Raw genomic sequence first — 19,812 nt, 5'->3', positions numbered from 1 at the left:
CTCGCGTCTCGCATAAAATCTTGAGTCTCGTCTCGCGCGAGACTTTCTCGCATGGTCTCGCAGTCTCGCATATATTCTGGGTAAAAATTTTGCAATGTGTTATTCTATGGCTGTTAATGAATGATGATGTGATATTCTGTCCGAAGGCAGGTATTTGACCTAAAAGTCCCTTGGCAAGGTGAATCCATGGTGGTTTGGCATTGCTTTCCATGGGATGAATGTTCATAACATCCTAAGGAGACGGAACCTAGAGTTCAAGATGGTATCCGAACTTGTGTCCCCTCCGCTCCAAATTAAAAGAAAAGTTGTGCTGGAATTTGATTGCTGGACCATTAATTTTCGTCAAATTAATAGCATAATTTACAGCAAAACCAGCATAAATTGTTACTGGACCCAACATTGTTTTCCAGCTTAAAGCAATGTACAGAGCAAGGCACAATCAGATCCGACTCAAACTTCGCCCAGAGAACATATAATAGAAAAGAAGAAAAAATGCAAATTGGAGCTGCCCCCATCCAGAAACACCGTAGATATGTTCCACAACATAACGCACCACGCGACAATATGGTATAAGGTAAACGTCGCAAGATACTCGTTTATGTCGGAAACGGAAAGGATGAGCAGCACCAGGATATCAAGATATTTGATATGCTATAACACTGACTTGGCGGCCATCTTGAAAGCCGCCATTTTGGATATAGCGTAAGGTATTGAAATGAAAAACGGGGTGTATGATATATCAATGTAAGGTAAAATGCAAAAGGAAAATCAATGATGAAACCGCGAAAAACATATTGTGATCGTATGGAACGGGACGAAGTGTTGAAGACTCGGGCAAAACAAACGTGTATTCGAAGGGCAGAATAATAGGACAAGACTCCCCGATAAATGGTATGCGACAAGTAACTGCAACAGTGTCTGTGCATGAAAGTGCATCCGCCTTGACAGATTATGCCTTCCGAGGATATTGGGGTTCCGTTTGGAACAGTGAAAACCACAATTGCAACCCGCGATACGAGCACTCGTTTGGAGACTACATAAGCTACAAAGGACTATCTCTTATGGAACAGCAATTCGGCACCTCATTCCGGAGTGTAGGATATATCATCTTGGATTGGTGATCAAAAGCACAACCTACCTCTGATTGAAGCCCACTCCTGGACACTATTTTGTACGTTTCTTGTTCAATTTTCTTGCTGTTTCGTGTGAACAAGAGACATTTCGGCCCACGTTTGTTTAAACAACACTATCTGAAACAAAGTTTGTACGGGTGAAAAAGGCCAGTCTTATTCTACCTTACATTTCTTTACGAATGTATCTTTTCCTTTGCACGGTTTGATACAGTGTTTCACGACGGTCCCAAATAGTCACAATATCAGGGAAAGGCAGTATTCTGCATTGACTCGAAGAGTTCCCTGAGTTGTTGTAGTCTCCCACGAGAAGGCTACTTTACCACACAATGAAACGACTCGAATTATGTCTACTGGTCCCGAAACTCTCATCCACATACACTTCTGTTACATCGTGGTTGTTCAAAATCTCCACCATATGTTCAGTTGCTTCTCGTTCTTCCAGTGTCGGTTCTGCCGATTGGACTTACACTTGCTTTGGAAGTACACTTTGCATCAGTAACACCACATTCAGAGGGTTCACCATTGCAGCTCTACATTGGTGTTTGTAGATGAACGATACTGCGGACACATTCACTACACAAAATATTGCGCGTTTTGGCTTGCGAATGCCACAAACACACTATAGATTCTCACTGGTCGGCCCCTGCTGTCACGTTCACTTTGTGTCAGTGAAACCAGTAGACACAATTCAAGGCGTCTAATTGTATTGCAAACTAGCCTTCTAATGGGAGACTGCAACAACTCATGGAATTCATAGAGTCAATGCAGAATGCTGCGTTTCCCTGATATTGTGACTATTTGAGACCGTCGCGAAACAGTGCAGCAAACCGCGCAAAGGAGAATAAGCATTCGTAAAGAAATGTAAGCTAGAAATTGCTGGTCTTTCTCATGTGTACACACTTTGTGTCAGATAGTGTTGTTTAAACAAACGTGGGCCGAAATGTCGTTTGCTTACACGAAATAGCAAGAAAATTGAACAAGAAACGTACAAAACGGTGTCCAGAAGTGGGCTTCAATCACAGGTAGGTTGTGCTTTTGATCACCAACCCAAGATGATATGTCCTACACTCCGGGGTGAGGTGCCGAATTGCTGCTCCATAAGAGATAGTCCTTTGTAGCTTATGTAGTCTCCAACGAGTGCTCGTATCGCGGGTTGCAATTGTGGTTTTCACTGTACCAAACGGAATCCCAATATCCTCGGAAGGCATAATCTGTCAAGGCGGATGCACTTTCATGCACAGACACTGTTGCAGCTACTTGTCGCGTACCATTTATCGTGGAGTCTTGCCCTATTATTCTGCCCTTCGAATACACGTTTGTTTTGCCCGACCCTTCTACACTTCGTCCCTTCAATACCATTACACACATGTTTTTCGCGGTTTCATCATTGATTTTCCTTTTGCATTTTACCTTACATTGATATATCATACACCCCGCTTCTCATTTCAATACCTTACGCTATATCCAAGATGGCGGCTTTCAAGATGGCGGCCAAGTCAGTGTTATAGCATATCAAATATCTTGATATCCTGGTGCTGCCCATCCTTTCCATTTCCGACATAAACGAGTATCTTGCGACGTTTACCTTATATCATATTGTCGCGTGGTGCGTTATATTGCGGAGCATATCTCCGGTGTTTCTGGATGGGGGCAGCTCCAATTTGCATTTTTTCTTCTTTTCTATTATATGTTCTCTGCGCGAAGTTTGAGTCGGATCTGATTGTGCCTTGTTCTGTACATTGCTTGTTAGAGGTCTCCAGCAATATTTTTCAATACGCCATGCGGGCACATTTTTGCCCCGAAAATATGTCACCAATGTAGTTAGGATATAAAGAATATAACGTTCCCGCATATGTTTTTCTGAACTCATTGAACCAAACCCGGATCCTTTTACTATATCTATATGTAAATTGCTTCGTCTTTATTTAACCGGATTTCAACCTTGTCTTTGCCTGCTTCTAGTCCCAGGAATGCTCTAATGTCACAATATCCAAAATTGACACGGATTGTTCCCTTAGAATAGGTTTGAACTTTCTTTTCAGAAAGTTTAAACTCTTTAACATTTAATTTATGGAAGCAGCAGAGAAAATATAAAAATACGTTACTTGTGTTGAAGAACAGTGCTGCCATCTATTGTCGCCTACCTCCCTTCACACCAACCACCAAGGAATAACATTACTTGTGTCAACGGACTTGTGGATAACGCCATATGTTAACAATTGCGAGAATCCAAATATCCGGCAAACTATACTTGATACAAAAAAAGCTTTCTGGATCAATTTCCAGATCATACAGTTAAACTAACTGCAGTATTGCCAGAATTCGCATTTTATCAACCCTTTCGCTTTCAACTTATATAGTGTTGCCAGATCTAGAAAGTAAATTTACTGACAGATATAGGGCCATTCCTACCATCTCCCACCAAACCTATAGGGCCATCCTACCAAACCAGTGTTTGAATTAAACTTCCGAAGTAGAGGGGGATGTTTCTGATAAATGTATGGAAAGAAAATACTTATTCCATGTAAAAATATCGTGTTATTTCTTCGAGCCGGGCCAGGGATAAACTTTGACGAGAGGGGATTTCCCCGCCATCCCCCAACGTTAATCGCTAGTAGTAATGTGAAAAAGACAGAAACAACAGAAATATCACATTTCGAAGCAATAGGGAATCTTATTCACTTTTCAGACCAAAAACAGAAGTTCATCTATTCGTACGCGCCTGCGTGTGTGTGTTTGTGTCGCAAAATAAAGTCCTAAATCGATGCTGTAATAAATTTCCAATTTACAAAGTTTTTCTTTTTTAATGATGTTTAGAAACTAAAAATGGCTTGAATTCTGAAAATCAACCTTGAATAATAATAAATCTCATAAAATGTCTCTTTTCCCAATCACTTTTTTGTCGCTGGAGGCATTAACGCTCAACTTAGAAAACTCAATAAATGTAAAATCACTAAATATACAATTAAATGTAATTCATAAACGTTGCGAGACTGCGAGAGGTCTCGCGAGACTTCTCGTGCGAGACTTAACCGAGTCTCGTCTCGCGTCTCGCATAAAATTTTCAGTCTCGTCTCGTGTCTGGTCTCGCAAATGCGAGACGAGACGAGACTTCTCGCGTCTCGCGTGCATCCCTAATCATCATAAATATCCTTAGTAGGGACATAAGAGAAGAAGGTATTTTTTGTTTATTTATGTGAAATTTGGCGTCATTGTAGGAAAAGTGTATACGTTTTTCAAACTGGAATATTACTTTGGTAACCATTGCCTTAAGGGGCCACAGGGGGCGAAGCATCAGATGATGGAAATTTATAAAAATTCCAAATTTTGTTTCGGAAATGTTAGTGAGCGTTGGATTAAACACAAATGTCACACAAATAATATTCCGATGCCCATTGCATGTGCCAGTGACTGATATTGGGCTACAGTGAACCTTCCAAAATTCACATAATTTACGATAAATATCCTTAGCAGGGACGTACGGGAAGAAGGTTAATATGCTTTACAATAAATGTGGAATTGATTATTGTAGAAGAATGTTTTGATTTTTAAAAAATCTAGAATCTAGTATAATGAGTATAGCCTGTCAGTGTACCAAGTTGAGGGATATAGCTTCGTTGTTTTGGCATTAGTGGAATATAGTTAAAAAAAAAAGGCGTTTTTAAAAACCAAATTTGACTCTTATAGCATAAAATCACACATGCAAGTCACCTGTATATTTTCTGCACACTTTGAAAAAGTTCGAAAAAGAACACTAAATGACAATGGAAAATGCCGCGGGTACCCCGAACGAAAAAATCTTAATCAGAAGTAATATTTTAAAAATTAAAAGTCTAATGCAGCGTTTCCCAACCGGTGTGCCGCGAATGGTCCGCTGGTGTGCCGCGAGAAAATCGAAATAAAATTATTAATTCTGTTACAATCAAATTGCAAGACATTGAGTCTCACATTATATTTATGAGGAAAAATGTATATATGTGTTTCACATTACTATGAACCTCTACTATGAATCTATAATTTTAAGTTTCATACTCTGTTAATATTCTGTACATGTTAGAAAAGTATTTGTTATCATTGTTATCACCATTATTGCTTCTTTATTGTTGCAGATTATTTCGTAGCTTGAAATTTTAAAATATCATCAATCCTTTCGACAAAACAAACATGGATACAAATGACCTACATTTGTGTTTTAAAAGTACAAGAGATTTGTTTCTTTGTTCTTTAATGATCTTCCTTTTAATGAAAGTTTGGATACAGTTTCTGAAAAAGATAGCGTATTTTTAAAAACCTGAGTGCTATACTTCATTGTAATTGTTTTCTATTTTTAAATTGCAATGAAAAATAAGCATAATGATTTACCACAAAGGGAAACAAGTGATCTAGCTTTCTTCTCTGTGAAAAGGATAGCAGTAATCGCAGAATAAATTCCAGAAAATAATAATAATATCTATATGAGTGTGCCGCGAGAATTCAAGTTATACCTGTAGTGTGCCGCAAGTTGAAAAAGATTGGGAAACGCTGGTCTAATGGGTGACTTTTGGTTCTAATTTTTTCTTTATTCTTTAAAAAGAACGTAACTTTTCCCCACTTCTTACACAATAACTGTATGATCCCACTTGCCACGCAGTAGCTTACTCGTATACTGTACATGTAACCACATCAGGTAATCGTATACTATGGACACATGGTTACAGTAAAATCAAATGTCTGGCTAACATCTTATCTTCATTATCCATCAGATCTGTGGCATTTGAATAGGCAATACCAAAATGTCCCTCAATCAATGCTGAAAATGAGGCACCATTGGCTCCTTGATTCTGGATTTGACGCTTCTTATTTTTATTAAGTCCCTTCCGCTGGAAGAGAAGGTACTCAAGTGTCTCGATGGAATCTTGATGATGTTTGACAGGGATTCTGGAACGAAACCAGAAGTCTCCTACTCGATTTTTGTGATGTTCTTCTTAGACACGCAGGATGAGAGAAGCTCCATATAGATTAGGATACTTATCATTATATTTATAAATTTACATATCTGTAAATTTATTAATTTATTTTAATATATTGCTTATTATTTTTATTGATATTTAATATTATTTATCATTAATTTATACATGATGGTGTGACAGTATCTGGGTTCGTTCCCTGTGGGTTACTCTTTGTGTAAACAGATGAAATGGTATCGGGTTTGATCCCTGAACGTCCTTGTACTGATTCATGAAAGAAAACTGGATGTTACAAACTTGCGAATACATATATTAACCAACAAAGAAAAAGATGGTGAAACTCGGGATTCGAACCATGGACTATAGCCATTAAATTTCACCGCGTGCGTGGTAACTCCCTGTGTTCAGCTCAGCTGAATTAGCTAGTTGTTCCCAATGGTGGTTACCCAGTTTACGGTCAGAAGTTCGGGGAACGTTGGGTGCGATATATATTTATACTCCATATATTCCACAAAGAATAATACCGACCTGTAGCACTGTGGAAACTGTAAACGTACTGAAATCTACACATGCACAAAACTTATTCTCTAACACAAAATATTATTGAGCTGAGCGAAGCGAAGCTCTTATACTCGGGTTAGCCGTTTGGTTGTCCGCGAACTCCTCCTAGACCGTTTGGCCGATCTCAACCAAACTTAGAACGCTGATAGAGTATGTCGTGCTGAGGGACAACATAGGTCGAAGTCGAAAATCCGATGTACCATCGAGGAATAATCACCGAAAAACGCTTCCTCCTAGACCGTTTGGCCGATCTCAACCAAACTTAGCACGCTGATAGAGTATGTCGTGCTGAGTGAGAGCATAGGTCGAAATCAAAAATCCGATGTACCATCGAGGAATAATCACCGAAAAACGCTTCCATAGACTTAACATGGGGAAAAAGTCATGATTACGTAGTTTAAGCTCGCTCAGCTCATTTCATTGCAATCGGGTATATCCATTGCATTTCTAGTTATATAACATGCACACTTTCACATTTTAATGTTGATAACTTGTTGTATTAATTAACATCCATAAGACATATATTTGATACGTATATTTCAAGCCTTTTAATTATTGTAACCCTTCTCCTTTTATAAGCACTAAAATACTTTTCAGACCATTGCAATTTGACCCCTTATAGCGCTGACGACGGAGGACTCGGAAAGGAAGCGACCCTTGCACGAGAGAAGGGACCATCCCGGCATACAGCCGGGGGACTGAGGAAAACCAGGAAAATCTTAGTCAATATGGCCCGTCGGAGCAGGTTTTGTGCCAAGTTCGACCTACCCAAATGTCGTGTGACAAGCAGGCACGCTACCCTTACACCAGCGGCTGGGTTAGGTTACTCTGTCTCGTTTGAACTCGTCTGGAAATGTGATGATACTGGTGCTTCTGTTTCTAGATGAAACAACAATTGAATAATGAATCAGGATCTTAGTGCCGCAATAAGTAGAATTGAATTGAATCGTTCAAAGTTTTCTTAGTACCAGGCAGAATACGTCTGTAAGGAGTTTATACCTTAAAAGTCGATGCTTCTGTTTTAAAGCACTCACATGGTCGCAGTACCCGTTTAACTTGCATTGTGATAACTCATATTTATTGAATTTTCTCTGGTATTTGAGTTTTGGCACTTAGGCCCTTTCTAATTTTATTCAATTGCCCTCTTGTCTCAAGGGTGGCTCAGTGGTAGAGTGTTCACCTCCGGTGTTTGCGGTTCCTGTTTCGATCCCAGCTCGCGCCATGTGGACTTTGTGGTGGATAAACATCGTGGTCGTGAGTTTTCTCTGGGTTCTCCCGTTTCCTCCCACTTTCTTCATTCCACCATTTCATTCATTTCTCATCAGCCCGTCTGTTTTAGCCTAACCGGCATATGCATATAACGTAAAACAAAGATTTCATTTCAATTCATTTTCCTCTTCTCTCATCTCGTTGACATCATTAATCAATTACTACTTATAATTGCTTAATACTAATTATATAAAGCAATTAGTACTATGAATTCAACATATTATGGATTGAATGTAGCTTATACCCGCGTACTTCCTAAATTTTAGGTGGTTATACTATAGTTTCCAAACATTACAGGTGAGTATACGCCGCATACCCGCATATACCCTCCATTACATCCCTGTTGCTAGGCTTGTCAGTATTCATAATTAACTTTTTGAAAGCGTTAAATTTTATACCATTTTTAAATAGATTTAAAATACTGTAAAAAACTATTGAAAATTGCAAAATGGAATTGAGAGTCATAACATTCGGTTAATACATGACAGTTTATGGCAGTTTATTTCACGAATACCCAATAGATTTGGAAACAGATTTCACAATTTTCACTTATTAAAACCCCTGTTTACACTCCTCAAAATATTTTTACACTATTACAACTTCATCTATCACTTTTCGACTGAAAATTCAGAGCCGGTGTTACACAAAACTAAATATCATAGGAATAACACACACAACTATTAAAATAAACTAGAATAAAAAAAAATAATACTAACAATGAGACTTAAGGAAATATCACTCAACGATTCGAATGAAACTTTGCACGCTTGTAGAACATCGAAAAATAATCGATACGCATTTTTTTGTTTCGGCGATGCTGAAGATTTAAGCGTAGAAACCACCCTTTGAACGTTAGTGGTGGTCTCCAAGCACAGACAGAAAATAATTATTTAACATAGAAGAAAACATACTGCCAGGGGAGTTTTAGGACAGCTGATTCAGAATCTGACGTCAAAATTCAAAATGGCGGATCCAATAAAGTGATTACAATCTCAAAATGTCTTCTGGTTTGAAATTCTCAGCAGTTAGGTAAGAATAAGTTGGCAGAGAGAGAAGGTTGCACACCAATTTGAAACCCCTTTCTATACCGGTACTTATTTCGATGGGATGCTCCATTAAAGTGTCTCTGCACCTCTCACTATAGCAATTACAGGGACACAAACGGTTGAAAATGTGGCACAAGCAATAAATCTATGACTCATAGCTGCACCATACATCCTTTAATTTCTGAAAATAGTGTTGTCATCACCATTGTTAATTATTTTGCAGGAGAAAAATGAAACATTTGACCCTATAGTCCTTAACAAACTCTTTTAATCTGAATATGTCATTGTGAAAGCATCAAATTCGGAAAAATTAACATCAGGTCTTGTGATATCGTGGTTTCAAGAGGTTTTTCTCATAATGTCTAACGTGAAGTTCAATTCATTATTAGATTCATGGAGTAGTCATAATTAATCAACTTTTAAATCTATTTTGCGAACAAAAGACTACCTCAAAATAGAAACCATTGTGCAGTAACAACTGGTAGGATTCAGCCTCTTGATGTGTTCTTTAGACCGTGGAAAACTTCTTGAAACTTTACCGATATTGTTCTCTAGAACTATAACATAAATTTATATCTCCGTAATAATATAATTTAGATCCAAATCATTGATTCATAGTCAGTTTCTTCTCCCAGATTTGCAAATCTTAGATATGCGTGACACAAAAAACAGTCATTTGGAAGAAGATTGTACCTCATTTTGCGTTTTGTCATAGTTATTGCTGTAATAAGGTGAGCTTAGTGTAAACAATATTTATACAGCACATATTTTTTTCTTTTTTTACGAAATATCATTTTGTGAAGCGTTTTCCCAATAAATTCATAATTATAACAATTGAGAATAAATGTAAATGTAAATGTACACAGCAAGAGGCGAGGGGACTCACTATACATAAGCACTAGGGTGGGCCGAAAACGGCCGAAAAAAAATTTTTTTTTTTAGAAAATTAAGATTGAGTACCGTGCAAAAGTTGTATAATGTTATATTATGTTTCCTCACCAAAACAGAGCCGGATTAAAAGATATTTAACCGGGCCCCGGGGGCCCCAAAGAACGTTAATTTTGAAAAAAGTAGCCAGCAATGAAAACATTATTAAAATATATTTTTTTAGAAAGTTAAGTTTGAGTACCATGCAAAAGTTGTATAATATTACGTTATGTTTCTTCACCAATATAGAGCCGGATAAAAAGATATTTAACCGGGCCCCGGGGGCCCTAACGAACGTTAATTTTCACAAAGAAAGTAGCCAGCAATGAAATTATTATTAAAATATATTTTTAGAAAGTTAAGTTTCAGTACCGTGCAAAAGTTGTATAATGTTATATTATGTTTCCTCACCAAAACAGAGCCGGATTAAAAGATATTTAACCGGGCCCCGCGGCCCCCAAAGAACGTTAATTTTGAAAAAAATAGTTGTGAATAGTGAAAATATTATTGAAATATTTTTTTTAAGAAAGTTAAGTTTGAGTACCGTGCAAAATATATAATGTCATGTTTCCTCACCAAAAGCGGATAAAAAGATATTTAACCCCGCCCCGGGAGCCCAAAAGAAACTTAATGCTGAAAAAATATGGTTGTGAGTAGTGAAAATATTATTGAAATATTTGTTTTCAGAAAATTATGTTTGAGTACCGTGCAAAAGTTGTATAATGCTATGTTTCTTCCCCAAAACAGAGGCACGTAAAACTCAAAGATTTCATTTCATTTTTCCAAAACAGAGGCAGATAAAAACATTTCACCAGGCCCTGCGGGTCCGAAAAGTGTTATTTTTTTTTAATATATATACCATTATTTTAAGTATGTATAGAAAATTGGTTAAGATTTCTAATACTTTAACTTGACCCCAGGATTTTAAATGTTCTGATCTGATGTGCAGCTCTTCGCCTGATTGGTGTTTAGTAGATATAATAATACGGACACAAATACATAAGGTAAGGTTGAAAAATTGACCAAGAAACACCAAACCAGCGCAGAACTCACCACGTGGAGATGGCTACACAGCGAGTTCCTCCCACCCACCCTCCTCTTACTTAAAGCTCCTTAACGGAATCTTGGAACAAAATATTGAGATTTATGTCCGAAGCTTGGTAGATACTTTCGTGCTTCCAGTTTTACGCGAATATAACCGTCTCGTGCAACACTACCGCATACTTCTGAAGAAGATTCTGTTACTACCTTTAGACACTTCTCCAAAGCCTGCGTGTGGAAGGGGAACGTGACAAACTGAAACCTCCTCTTTTCCACAATCATTTCGGTTGGTTCTTCTATTGATACGTTAGCCGAAATTGGAGGTTTCGTTACTATTACTTCTGACCAATCGGTCAAATCGATATAATCCGCATATTCTTCAGTGCCTTGCCTATTGCAATTGTCAATTAGAACTATAGTTTGGTATTTTCGGCCATCAAAATAGAGACCCTTAAAATTAGTAGCTTTACACTGTAGACGGCTTCTTTTTTCTTTTTTTCTTCTTTTTTGCTAGTTTCGTACGGATTTTGTTTTTATCTACTACCTTGTCTTAGTTAGTTTTGTTCAGTAAATTCATATCTTCTAAAACAGCGGATACAATTTTAGCAACCGACCTATTCGATATACCTATTAAACCTTTTGCGGTACTCATTTGTTTAGGGCTCACTATTGTTTATTTAGGTTTACTTTAGATTTTATTCTCTAAACGATAGCTCCATGCGAACTCTTCATCGTCTGAATTCGGGGTGGAAGCGCTTAATGTATGTTCCAAGTACGGGATTGAGGCTAACGATTGTAACCCTCTTGTAATTGGTACCGCAGCATCATAATCGATCTGTGTGTCATGCTTTCTTTTGAGCCTATGGGTTTCTGCTTCATCTACATTGCAACTCGTCATTTGTCTCTGATTTCTCTGATCTAATATGAGCTCCCAGTCCAAAAGCGGTATATAATTTGATTTACCACACTTACAGGTTAATCTATCGCAGCATTTGCAAGAAAAAATATCACATAACTTCTGAGCACCGTTCTTAAATTTCTTTAACTTGGCTCTTAATGGGGTATATCTAATTTCTTAATGGGGTTAATGATCGTTTTGCATTTTGAATTGTAATTCAAAATCATATGCTTAATTCGAAGTCAAGACAATACAGGAAGAGAGGCTAGCAGCCATATTGTTTCTAGTTTATTTGAATTCAGCAATGTATGCGCCGCCTTCGAAAAGCCAGTGTTATGTATTTTGCATCCAGATATTCTCTTAAAGTTTGAGAGTTCTGAGGTGGGCTCAACACAAAGGTTTTTCGTGTGTTAATATGGTAGTTATGAAAGTTAGTTAAGCTCTTAATAGTTATTTGCGTATATTGAAGCCATGTATTTCATGTTTTATGTATTAATAGTATTGTCTGGTAAAATGTTATTATTACCTAAAACCATTTTATTTGAACAAAAATTTATGAACTTTAGGGCCACGGGGACCCGGTTAAATATTGTTTTAAAATCAACATATTTGACATGGCTTCATTTCGTACCAATGCACAATTTTTGATAACTACTCAATCTTGAATATCTGAAAAAAAAGAATTCGACCCACCATAATAAGCACCCTAAATACGGAGGTTTGCAGAAACTCAATTTAACCAGGTATCTATTCCGTAAAATAAAGGGATTTCAAATCAAAAGAAAGGGGTTTCAAATCGGTCTGCAGCCTTCTCGATTGCTTTTCGATGTTCTACAAGTGTAAAGTTTCATTCGAATCGGTGAGTGACACTTCTGTAAGTCTCCTTGTAAGTAACATTATTAGAACAAAATATTGTTGTTTAAGAAATTGACATAATCAACCTTTTCTTAAAAGGAAAAACATCTATAGGATATGGAATTTAAACTGATAATCGTGGTTATTAGCTACTGTGAAAGCAGTTAGTTTATTCGGCAAAGCTCTGGGTTTTAAAGCTAAAGGTTGCGACTTCGAGTCTAGCTCAGGTAGGGAGTTTCCTTTCTGATTTACTTCCTCAAGTGGAAATGTTTCTCTTTTCAATTTTTCTAATATTCCTTGACACAGGCACATAGCCAAGGGGGTCTGGTGGTCCGGACACCCCCCTTCGAGACCAGAAATGAAAAAATTAAAAAACGATGAAACAAAATGAAATGAGAAAAAGAAGAATCAGCGTTAAAAATAAAAAAAACTAAAGGAGGCTTTTGGTTACTCTTTCTTATGAGGAGATTTGTATTATTTGTAATACATGGTGGCGAGGTGAGCAAGATATCCTGAAAGAGTCAGGGATTTTGAAATTTCTAGAAAAGTTATCGAATTTTCAGAATTTCTGCTACTATTCAGGGATATTTCAAGCTTCCGAAAGCATAGTGCCTTGCGTAACAGCGTGGACATTTTTTTCTCATAATTTTTCGTCATCGCATCCTTGCAGTATCAAACATGTTATTTCAAAAACAATTTTACTGCTCCTTTAACCTGTCATTTGGAACAGATGGTACTTGACGGAATAATAAAAACAAAAGTTTCTGTGGAAAGAAAGTTCTGTTAACATTTGATTCAACAGTGAAAGGAACGCAGTAATTGTAGAATATTTTACAAGACATTATTGAGTATGCACTTTTTATAATAGTGGATATGTACTTTTTATTATAATTGAGGTCATAATGAAAGGAAAATTGTTATATTTGAAAAAAAAAACAGAGAAAGAACGTAAATATTGTATAATGTTTTTCAATACGTTTTTATATTATTTTACTCGAGATTTTCTCGTAGTTTGTTGTTAAAATTCTTAACAACATGTCCTCATTTTATTGCCCTAACAAGCCAATATATTTTGATTGTAAGGTAGTTTAGATTGATCGAGCTCATGGGCCATCAGAATTTCAGGTCACTCCCCCCTCCCGTTGCGAAATCCTGGCTAAACGAACCAATATATGTTCCAGTAAAATAGTTTAGATTGATTGAGCACCTGGTGCGATGACCACAGTATTTCATGTCACGGACACCCCCCTCCCTTTGCGTAATCCTGGCTACATGCCTGCTGGCTAGAGATGTTCCGATGCTGAAATAACTATACTAGAATATAAAAAAACGAAAACAAATTATATGAGTCATTTTGGAATTTTTAACCATATTTTTATTTCTCTAGGATGTTTTTGAGATGTTTCACATTTCTAGATCTCCCTTTCGTTTTAACTCAGGTGTTCCAATTCCTTAGTGAATCACATAGATCTTTCAGATATCGTATCTCCTTTCTTCTCTTCTCTCTAGATCATGTCTGGAGATGAATGTTCTGACAAATCGGCTACAGAGAGGATCTTAAAAGATAAGATGATCTACGCTATCAGTGCTACATGCTGTGGTATTTAACTTAAGACAATAAATAGAAAAAAACTTAGAATATGAATATTTTCAGAGATGACCGTGTACTGATGCTTGAAATCTGTTCTTTTACTTCCTATACCCACTTGAATTCCCTAGTCAAAATAAAAAAACTCTTGAAAATTAATCACAATTTCTTATGCAACCTTCCCCTCGTTGGAGTACTGCCCAGTCACATACCCGTCGCGGCGAAGTAAATGTAGTTTCGTAGATGAGGATAAGTGACATGACACATCACATTATATGATAAATCAGAATTACTTTCTGATTTAATTTTGAATTTTCGTAAATTCGAAAAATTTTATTTAGTGCGACGATATGGGAAAAGCTAGAATTTACCCAGTGTTTTAAATCGGCACTGACAGCAAAATGAAGTGTGGCAACACTGGTATTAAGTGAGAGAAAGTTAGACAAAATATGGTTTGTCATATTTTTTCGAACTTTGATTTCCAACAAAAGCTTTGTTCACATTTTATTGGATTTTCTCTAATTAAGAAGGAAAAACTGAAGGTATTCCACATAATACACTCAGTAAAATCAAATATTATATTCCTTCCTTGCTCTCCACCAACACTAATACCACTACTTCTTTGTACAATTTTTATTTGGCATGATGCATGAAAAGTGTAATGCATATATATGTGTAAGAAACATTTCTCAACACAACCAAAAATGAAAAAGAAAACCACCTTTACGTTTAATTTTTTAAACCACATTGTCTTCAGCTTTGTAACTATATGCCCTGCGACAAAGATTTTATCGTAAAAGTTTACTTTATTTTGTTTTTTTAACTTTATTTTCAAGTACACTTAAAGTCATTTTAATGGTTTTGATTTATGTTTGTAATCTTGATTTCCTTTCCGAAAGCTTCTATTTTGACGTTTCTCAACATGATCTCCCTTGGTCTTCAGTGGGGGCAGCGGAAAAGGCATTTACGTTATTTTCGCTACCTGATGTATAACACAATGCTTTCGATGGACTCAGAGTTATAACAATTTACGTTTTGCAGGTTCCATTCTGCATTCAGACCGTATTGGGTTCTGGTAAAATCAATATGGGACTATGGTCTGTTTCCCTGTCTACCAGGTCACAGTTCTTTCATTCATCGCACCTCTTCCAGCCTCGGGACTCATCCTCTAACACTTTCCCCAATTCTATGCCAATTTTCTCTCTTTTTAAAGAGAGATTCTTACACTCTTTACCATCATTTTCTTCAGATAAAATTTAGATCACGTTCAAACATCTTGATTTGGTTTTTACTCCTGTAACAAGGAAACCGATTGAGGTGTGACACGAAATTGCGGACGAGTTTATTCATAGTCGAAGTGTTTTTGTGAATAGTAAATTCCATTAGAGGAAAAAAAACTCGATCTCAACCGTTCCGAAGATATAGAGGAGTAAAGGGAAAGTCGGTGCTCTGATATTTTGTAGATTTTCGGCTATGTTGCAAGCCAACATGTTTGAAAATTCCATTTAAACGTTAAGAAAACTGCACCAGAGTGAACAAAAGTAGTGTTGAATGTTGAGGTGAGTGGCGTAGCGTTTACCCGGAACCGGAAAATTAAGAGACTATGAGGAATAACAAACGCCACTCACATGAAGAACAAAATTGTATGATATTACTTGCTAATATATATCATATCTTTTGTAATATCATACAATTTTTGATTTGATATTACTTGTTAATGTCATATCTTTAGTTCGTAGAAAATGAGAAAAGGTGATACGAAAATGTATTAATTATGTTGCCAAAGGGACAGGGACGTTATTATGTGAACAAAAATACAAAGTGATATTCTGTGCAAAAGCGCTATAGAAAAATAAATCTAATAACATGAAGCATAAACACAAATTGTTGCAAACGTGTGTAGTTGTGTGACATACATTACAACGCAAAATATGAACCAATAAACAAGAATACTATCTTGCATTTAAAGAAAACCTGTACCCCAGATGTACTGTATGTCACATAAAGTTGTTGCATGGAAACAACACTGACGTCACAAAGTAAAGTAGTTTCCCATACCGCTGTACGTAAGAACATGCATTGTGAAACAATACGAAGTAGTCAACGCTATATCAATAAAAGCGCTCTCTGTTCAAGAAATGTCTGACACACAATGCTTTATGGCAATAAGCAGATAAAGATCCACACAATCTCCACTTTTACAGTTAGCGCCGTCACGGACTCAGAAGAGCACACTTCATTCACGTTAGGAAACGAATCACTAGTTGCGCTAATATAGTAACCTGACTTTCGCCATGCGTACAGAAACATATTGCGGAAGACAGGAGCTTGCAATTGGTTATATACTAAAGAATTTAAATTAATTATGAAATAATGATCCGACACTATTCCTATTTCATCAAAGGCGATCCGATCGTACATTTTTTGGAGAAGCATTTTCCACTGGTGCAGAAAATAAACAGCGGGTTGGCATTAATGCTTGGTATAAATGAATAACCATTTAAATTAAATAGTTTTATTTATTATATAATAAAAATGGATAATTGAGACAATTAAAATAAGGTTAATAGAACAATCAACGAAGAGAAAGATATTTAGTAGTGGGGTCTAGTGCTTGGGGAAAAACGAGGTTAATGATTGATAATTTCTTGTTGGCACCTGACCGATTAAATGGAAACGTTTATATCTATTCTAAAAGTCTAAATCAACCAAAATATCAACAACTAATACAACTTTTTCAAGATATAGAAAGTGATATTCAAGATAGAGTAGCAACAGTAACAGGAAATAACAAGAGATTATCCCACTAGATGAATGTGAGAATGATTCTGTGGTAGTGTTTGATGATTTTATCTTAGAAGAACAAAACCATGTGAGAGAATATTTTACTCGAGGTCGTCATAATTGAACAAACCTATTCTAAAGTACCAAAACAATTAATTAGAGATAACTTAACCTTTCTTTGTGTCTTTAGACAGGACAATATAAATGTAAATTTAAAACACATATATGATGAATTTGTTGGAGCTGATATGTCGTTAGAAAAATTACATTCTTTATGCAATAAGTGTTGGAGTGAAGAGCATGGTTTCTTAATAGATATGACTAGGAAAACGAATAATGGTAAATATAGAAACAAAATTAGTTTCTAAAAGTATAATTTAAAGATAGGTGAACGTACATGAACGTGGATGAACTTTACCTAGGTGGACGTTATGTTACCTTGTATTATATTTTTATTTTCTTTATATAGAAATAAATTAAAGATTTATACGTATGTGAACGTGGATCAACGTAGGTGAACGTGAATGTCGTGTAAAGTTGTGTTATGTTTTTTATACAATAAATAGATGTAACAAGGTACATCACTCAATTGTCCGGCTCGGACTTAAATAAAAATTTTCTAGCTGATATAGGACATATATGTATCATTTGGGATGACAGAAATTTTTGCCATGGTGCATGTTTTCTAATTTTTTGTTTCATAATATTTTTAAGAGTTGTGATGCGGTTATTAGAGATTACTCCAGAAGTCCCTTACTAACCTTTGTAAACGGAGAGTTAAAGAAAGAACAACCATGTAGGTACATATAAGGCCAAGGGGAAGTAGTATGGTAGGTATGACCTTCACGGCAGCCATCTTGAAATCCGCCATTTTCAATTAAGGTAATGAACAGGGTAATATGATACATAATTTCGGGCTAGAATTTAATCAGGAAGACAATGGTGAAGATAGTTTTCAGATACACCCATTTAGGGAAAAGTTACAGGGATTTAATTGTTCACTTACTACGTGCGAAAGTCCTTTACCTCCGCCTCTAACCCGCGTATTAATGATAATAAGTCGATAAAGCTTCGGTAATACATATTATACCTAGTGATACGGTAAGGGTATCCTTGACGGCAGCCATATTGAAATCCACCATTTTGAATTAAGGTGAAGGTTGAAAAATGAAAACCATCACCTGTGACACCTCATTTTAATAGCAAATTTTCCCAAAAAGCGAATGGTATGTTTATTTTTGTTCTATAGTTAACCAGTATTAATTTAGGACTGCTTCTAATGTGGGGCAAACGCCCATTATTCGATCTTTCAAATTGGCAATTCTCCTAATTTTTACCGCATGTCTTAAAATTCCAACTGGCACGTTGCAATTGTTGCCATGGCTCATGTTTTCTAAATTTGTTACGCTTTTTTAAGTGTTGCGATTTGTCAGTTCGAAAAAGAAATATGAATGTTGTCTAAATCAGGTATCTTTTGATTTGTTTTATATTTATTTCTTTATTGTATATTTATTTATTTTTATTCTATGGCATTTTTTTAGCTAGTCAAACAGTCATTCGTTTTCTAGCAACTGCTGTCGATGATTCATATTTGTATGATTTATAATCAGTATTGATCGAGAACTCAATTAAGTTACCCTCTTTATAAACAAGTTACCTGTTTTCATATTATGTTAATGGTACAAACAATGTTTTGGGAACAGTCATATTATGCCTCTTTGATATTTTCTATCATTGCTCCTGTTCCTTTAAAGTTGTATTTATTAACAATATTTTATTGTTTATCGTTTGCGCAACATGTAGGCAACATTTGCTGATAATTTTGTGTTCGTACAACACCAATTTCTTATAATTCCATCTGTATTTCTTTACGTTACATATGTCCATAGGTTCTTCATGTATTCTCGTTTAAAATAAATAATTAAATTGCAAGTCTTCAAAATTCAGAAAGATTGCTGGATGCTTATCTCAACACTATTCACCAACTGACAAATCGCAAATCTTTAAAAATGTAATAAATTTTGAAAACCTGAGCCATGGCAACTATTGCAAAGTGCCAGCTGGAATCTTAAAACACGCGGTGAAAATTAGGAATGTTGCCAATTTGAAAGATCCAATAATGAACGTTTGGTGCACATTAGAAGGAGTTCTAAATTCATACTGGTTAATTATGGAACAAAAATAAGCATACCATTGGCTTTTTTGGGAAAGTTTGCTATTAAAATGAGGTGTCACAGGTGATGGTTTTCATTTTTCAACCTTCACCTTAATTGAAAATGGCGGATTTCAAGATGGCTGCCGTGAAGGTCATACCTATCATACTACTTTCTCTAGGCCTTATATGTATCTACATGGTTGTTCTTTCATTAGCTCTCCGTTTACAAAGGTTAGTAAGGGACTTCTGGAGTAATCTCTAATAACCACATCACAACTCTTAAAAATTATACAACAAACAATTAGAAAACATGCACCATGGCAAAAATTTCTGTCAACACAAATAATACATTTATGTTCTCTATCAGCTAGAAAAATTTCATTGAAATCGGAGCCGGACATTTGGGTGATGTCCCTTGTAAGAAATTGTAAGTTAAGACAAGAAACTGTTAAAAGCTTTAATGAAATGAAACTGCCTATTCGAAATAAATATGAGAAATATAAAGAACAAGATCTGCCTGTTATCGATGCAATTAAAATTTGAGACAAGATATATCAAAAGAAACAGAATAAAATAAAAATCTAGTTCAAGAGTTAGTTCCTGTTTTAC

Source organism: Thermobia domestica, chromosome 12 (assembly GCF_964235325.1).
Source record: "Thermobia domestica chromosome 12, izTheDome1.hap1.1, whole genome shotgun sequence".
Taxonomy (NCBI): Eukaryota; Metazoa; Arthropoda; class Insecta; order Zygentoma; family Lepismatidae; genus Thermobia; species Thermobia domestica.
The sequence above is the reverse complement of the archived record's forward strand: the minus strand, read 5'-3'. Positions refer to the sequence as shown.